Source organism: Elephantulus edwardii, unplaced genomic scaffold (assembly GCF_000299155.1).
Source record: "Elephantulus edwardii isolate Elephantulus edwardi_28Jun2011 unplaced genomic scaffold, EleEdw1.0 scaffold00104, whole genome shotgun sequence".
Lineage (NCBI taxonomy): Eukaryota > Metazoa > Chordata > Mammalia > Macroscelidea > Macroscelididae > Elephantulus > Elephantulus edwardii.
Window position 1 is genome coordinate 3,018,512 of NW_006399854.1, and position 6,863 is coordinate 3,025,374.

At 39.6% G+C, this 6,863-nt stretch overlaps 1 pseudogene; it reads right to left on the reverse strand.

The window, feature by feature from the left end:
• Positions 1–5,644: 5,644 nt before the first annotated feature.
• On the reverse strand, positions 5,645–6,398 carry LOC102867179 (annotated as a pseudogene).
• Positions 6,399–6,863: the final 465 nt, after the last annotated feature.

Below are 6,863 nucleotides of genomic sequence, written 5' to 3' on the forward strand. Positions count from 1 at the left end.
AATCAGTCTGATTCAGATGTCTATCTTGGGTTGAGGTATTTAATCCTAAGTGGTGACAAAGTCTCAGGCTCCCGAATCCCATCCCATCATCTCTGCTGCCACTTGACTGTTACAGCCCTGACAGGTTCTCTGAACCTCTGAGTGCTCTGTACTTCAGATGTGTGAGTAACACTGTCCTGACCATGAGTGTGGAGAGGACCCTGGCTTCCAGTCGAGACTCCTCTTGCCTCATATACTAAGGTTTTTTTGTCCCTTGCATTGTTTCCAAAGATCAAGGATTGTCAGCAACATTTTAAAGGACCAATAAGCCACCTCCTGCTAATGAAACCTCTTCCCATGGAAGCGGACTTGTTCCACAAAAGAGAAGGTCATTGGGCTCTATTTTGTCCTTGCATTGAGGATGGTGTGGGGATCAATATATGTGTATGTGGTTTGTTTATTGGGTTAGTGCTGATTTTTAGTCTCCCCCTCTATGTCCTTCCCTCCACTATGTTATATTATATTATATTAATTAACAAAATTTCTGCTTTTGAGAGAGTGGAATCTTCAAAGGGTGAGAGAAAAAAAATTCCCCATTTGTAAGGTTACTGTTGTAAGCTTGGCAGCGATGTGAAAGTGATAGAACTTTCCCTACTCTTTGTCTTACAGCTTTAGTATCAGACTGGTTAGGAGAACCCCTGGGAGAGGAGGGGACTGGAAGGAGGCAACACTTTTGGGAGAAGAGATTTTTCTGTTGTTGTTTTCCATGATTAGTGTAGAAGTTCCTCTTGTTCCTTAGGAGATCATGGCCTTGGAATATGCACACAACCTTTAAATCGTGCCTAATAAATTAGAGCAGGGGACTTTGACCCCAAGGAATTCAGACGTCCTGGGATGATAGTCCCAGCCATATTCAGGACTTTATTTTGCTAACCATAATTGAACAACTGTAAATTACTGCTGTATTAATGTTTTAAAGCACTGATATAGTCTAATTCTAACTTGTAATTAATTATGTTTGCCATTTATCTGTTTGAAATAAATTTGTGTCCGAACAGCTATTGAAACTGTTAAATTGTACAGATAAATGTACAACCTGAAAAGACGAGGAAATAGTAGGCATAGATCAACAGTGATTAATTTTATAGAACACAATGTTTATGAATTATTGTATAAAACACAATGTATGTGAAGGAATGTGTGAAGCACAATGTACAGGAATGAAACACAATGTATAAGAATTGTATACGTAAATAATGTTGCTGTTGTTGTTGTTGTTGTTATGTGCCATTGAGTCACCTGTGACTCATAACGACCCTACATATAATAGTGCTGAATCCTACCTGATACTGAGCCAGTTTCACCGACTCTGACACACCTAATCCCGTTGGTCCAGTTACTGTATCAATCCATCTCGTTCAGGATCTTCTCTTGTGCTGTCGCTCCACCCTTCCAAGCACGATGTCCTTCTCCAAGGACTGGCCACTCCTGGCGACATACCCAAAGTATGTGAGATGGAGCTTCAGGAGCCTTGCCCCCAAGGAGAACCTTGGTTTCACTCTCTCTCTTTTTTTTTTTTTTACGGAAAACTCCAAGGGGGAAACATTTATTCAGAGGATAATTCAAAGAGCTTTGCCGCTGACATTCCTCTAGCTTGCTTGCCTAGCAAAACCTCTCATTGGGTTTCACTCTCTTGAAGATGACAAAAACCTAGCACCTCCTAATGGTCCTTCAGGTATCTCTCAACAAGTTTGAAGGGACACAAATCTGAGGATAAAGTCTACTCAGCTCCTTCCAGAACTAGGTCCTAGTATTCATGTCCTTGTATCATCTAATCCCCTTGAGTGTGAACTAGACCTGAAGAAGTGCTTCTAACAAATAGAGCTTAAGGGCTGAGATATCACTTGTATGTTTCAACATAAAAAGGCTATGGTTGGTATTCTCTTTTGCCATCTTGGCTTGCATTGTCTGTAGAAGCAAGCTGCATGTTGATGTTTCTCACATGACAAGGTTATCTCTGGTCAACATCCAAAGAAGAATTTAATATGTCAGTCTGATAAACCAATAACCATGTAAATGAACTTAGAAACAGACACTTCCCCAGTTGAGACTTCAGATGAGACCATAACAACAACCATTACCTTGATTTCAGGCTTATGATAGACAATGAAACAGAGGTCCCAACTAAGCCATACCAGCTGGGATACTTGGTCTTCAGAAACTGCAATAATGAATATGTGCAGTAAGCCACTTAATTTGGGAACATAGCAATAGACAATTACTATATCTGTTTTTGCACTGCAACATTATGTTTTAATCATGTAAGAGACCATTTGATTCATAAGAGGGCTGGCAGATATAGGTTTTCACAACCAGTAGGGAGAAAAATACATTTGTGAGCAACAGTAATGTACACACACCAGACAGATGAACAGCACAAATCTTAAATTTAAATCACTTTCTTAATATAGCCTTAGAGCTTCCTCTAAAATGAATAAAGGTTAAGATCCTAGGAGGTCCAGTGACAGGTGCTTTCCAATACCATTTATACCTTGGTGCCATTTATTTCTTGCAAAGCTTACAAGGACTTTACAATCAGATTTCCTCAGTGCTTCTGATGATCCTCCAGGCTTGGGAATTGCCAATTTAATTGTCTCTGGTGGCCTAGTGATAAGAGGCTGGCTGCACTACAATCCTGAAGGCATGAGGTTCACAGCTACTTGTTGCTCCATTGGAGAAGGATGGACAATCTCCCTCTGTGCAATTAATTGCCTCTGAAAACTCGCCAGAGGGTCAGCTATGGGTCAGTTCTGACTTGATGCTACACAACAACAAGTAATAACTAAAGATAAATGATGTCAGTTTAAAGACTAAGGTGCACCTGTTCCTGGCCATGGTCTCTCTAGTGCATAGCAAGCAATTAAGACCATGGCCAGGAACAGGTGCACCTTAGCGTTGTGGTGCTAAAGAAGAGGATTGAACATACCATATTCTGCCCAAAGAGCAAATAGCTATGTCCTGGAGAAGGTGAAACCAGTTTGCTCCTTGGAGGCAAGGATTGTGACGCTTTGTCTCACACACTTTGGACATGTTACCTAGAGGAATCAGTCCTTGAAGAAGGACATCATGCTTGGAAGGGTAGCGGGTCAGTGCAGAAGAGGAAGATCCTGGATGAGATAGATCGACACAGTGACTGTGGCAATGAGGTCAGGGGTGTCAGAGACAAGAAGACTGGCTCAGGATAGGGCAAGGTTTAGAACTATTGTTTATAGAGTCACTACGAGTCATAGTCAACTCAATGGCACATAACAACAAGTAATAACTTTTACAGACTCAATTGACTTAACATAATCTATTATAGAATAAATGCTTCTTGAGTGCAAGGATTTCTAACTAAGAGGTCAGTGGGAGTAAAGGCCTGGTCACCTGGCTTTATGAGGAATACAATCTAGGAAGTCCCATGAAACAATTCTAGTCTGCTTATAGGTTTGCCATTAATCAGAATAAACTTAATAGTACTCTACAACAACAAAAAGGGAATCAATGCTTTCGCGCTTGAAGGCATCAATTCTTCTTCTTCCACCTTTATTTGTTGTCCAGCTCTCAGGTGCATAGCAAGAATGAGAAGACTGTGGCCTGGATCAGGTGCACCTTAGCCTCTAAATGAACATTGTTGCTCTTTAGTGCTCTGGAGAGGTCCCCTACAGCAGACTTTCCTAAAGCAACTTGTCTTTTGATTTACTAATTGCTGTTGGTAAGAGTGTGGATTGGAGCAAGATGAAATTGTCACAATCTCAAGGTCAGTATTTCATTTTCTCTGTGAGAAAAGGGTCTCTGAGAGCATAAAGATCTCTTTCAGAATGTAATAGAAGCAAGTGGAACAGAAATATAAAAGCTGACTTCTTAATTCTCCATCCATTTCTCTTTTTACTACAATTTTTTTTAGTTGCTGCAAATTAGCACAAAGCCTAGTTCAATTTCATGTGGGCAGGATTCAGAGCTATAGTGCCTAAGGTCATTAGAGTCACAAGCAACTTGACTGCACATAACAACAGCGACAGTATGGATTTATGGCTTTAAGAGTCATCTGCTCAATGGTAGCTGGGGGAACCTCTAAAATTATGGCCCTTAAACACCCTTCAAATCTGGAATAAATCCACCCAAGACACCACCTTTCAGCCAAACAATAGTCAAGCCAAAGACTGTGCTTCTCTGTTAGTTGAAATACATTAGCGGCTCCTCAGAAGAAGGATGAGCAATCAGTGTCTGCTCAAAAGCAATGAGAAAGAGAAATAAACTAAAGCATCTGCGAGGAAGATGCTCTTCCAAATAATCAACCATGAAAGCAAAAGAGCAGCATTTAGCCAAAAACAAAGTTCAGGTGGTAGAAAGAGGTGAGAAAGATTAACTAACAGAAACAGGGAACTCAAGGAGGAAATGGAAAGAGTGGGCTTAAATTGAGGGGATTGCAAATAAGCTTACAAAAAAAAAAGTGTAAACTGTTGAATGGAAAACTAATGTGTCTGTACATTTTCACCCAGACTACAACAATATGTTAAAATTAGAGAGAGAAAGAATCATCTGTTCTGCATGTTTGTTTAACAATTTATACCAAAAAGAAGAATGTTCAGCATACTAAAATTAGATTTTCTTTTAACAGTATCCAAGAATAATAAATCAGCACTGCCCTCTACTGGACAGAGTGCATTTATTGTGAATGGTTAGTTCCAAAACGCTTAAAATAGAATTTAGGGTATTTTTTTCTTAATTTTAATGAAACACGCAAGGAAACAAAATATAGCGCTGCCCATACTTCTCCATGCATACTAATCTAGGCTCGTAATTGGAAAAAAATTACTTGTCTGAACAAAGCATTCTTTTTCTAATTTTTAAATTTAAAAAATGAATTATTCCAGTGCATTTATTATCAAAGAGTCAGAAAGATAGAGAGAAGGAGGAAAAGAATTATTATCAAAGTAAATAAGTTCTGTTTTTGTACTTAGACAATCTCAAAAAAGAAATTCCAGTAAATACTTTCTTTGTGACATCACCAGCTGCAGTTCTCAGAACACTTCTACTCTAACAATTATAGTATATTAATTCTAGCTCATGGTATAGCTGTTTCATCTTCCTGAGACAAAATTTAAGCTGTGAAATTAGTGTCTGTGATTATTTTCTTGCTGTGGAAATATTACCCCTCTGTCAAAGCAGATTAAGTTGTGGTTGGCAGGGTATTAGGTAGCAAGCTAATGCAAATGACATGGTAATCGCACTAAAACTGACTGAAATCTGGCTCAAATCTTGACTTACAAGGTTATAAAAACAAAAACAAACCCATAATTAAGGCAACTGTTAAGTAGTTGGCTGCTTTGAACTCTCTTAGCAGCTCTGTGGGAAAAAGATCTGCTCCAGCAAAGATAGTTTTGGAAGCTCTATGGAGCCATGCAGTTCCACTGTCACATAAGGTCACTGTGACTTAAATGGACTTGACAGTACCTAATAACAACAGCATTGCATCAGTAGCTTCTAAATAAAAAAAAAAGAGACAGAGAGAGGCTAACATAAACTAAATTATGTGCTATGCTATAAATAACTGTGACAGAGATGCCTGGATGGGATTTTTAATAAGACCAATGCAATTGCGAAGTGAGTTATCATGTCTGTGTTAAAGACCAGACTCTCCAGACCTGATCTCCAACACACGACGAACATAAAGTTTAATGTTATTCTTCTTTTTCTTGTTCTCAAAGAGATCAAAGGGAGCCCGGCGAGGGATAAAGAGCAATGCCCTGAATTCCAGCTGGCCCTCTACTGAGAAGTGCTTGACTGCCAAGTGGTCTTCCCAGTCATTTGTGAGACTCTTGTAGAACTCTCCATATTCCTCCTGTGTGATGTCATCAGGATTTCTGGTCCAAATGGACTGTCTTGTTCAATTCTTCCCTATCAATGTACTTCTCCTTAATTTTTTTTGTTTTCTTTTTCTTGTCTTTACCAGTGTCTTCCTCCTCATCTGAACCCACATCTTCTATCTTGGGCTTCTCTTCGTCATCCTTCTCTTCCTCTTTCTCACCTTTCTCTTCTTCTGCCTCATCATCACTGATTTCCTTCTCTCGTTCTTTCTCCAGATAGAGGGTGATGGGGTAGCCTATGAACTGTGAGTGCTTCTTCACTACTTCTTTGACTCGTCTCTCTTCTAAGTATTCTGTCTGGTCTTCTTTAAGGTGCAAAATGACTTTAGTACCCCGACCAATGGGCTCACCATGGTCAGCACGAACTGTGAAGGAGCCCCCAGCTGACGACTCCCAGGCATACTGCTCATCGTCATTGTGTTTTGTGATCACTACCACTTTCTCTGCCACCAGATAGGCAGAATAAAAGCCAACACCAAACTGACCAATCATGGAGATGTCTGCAACCATGTAACTTTTTAAAGAGTGAAACACAAGTTCTGAAAGTTGTAAGAGTGATTGGGCTTTTATTTAATACTAGAGAGATCAAATGGTTGTTAAGTATGGGGTGACTGAAGATCGTTTTCTAGTTTCCGATGAAATGTACTGCTCCCCAAGAGTCTATGAGATTTTAGGTGAATTATGATACTCTTCAGGTAGTGATTCGGTATCAACAATAGACCTTTTCTTTGGCTGTAAACAGAAAAATGTGGGTGTTAACATAATGAAATAATTGTACCATTAGAAATGGTGACTAACTCGTATCCATCACAGAGAAAGGCTACCTCTACAACAGAGGCCAAGAAAATTTCACATGCTAAGCCACATAGAAGTGTTTCAGATTTCACAAAAGACTTCAGGCCTTCTCCTTTTTTCTTCCATCCCACTATCAACTGTACAAAACAGGGAGGTTTCTTTCATAGCTCATTGAGTTAG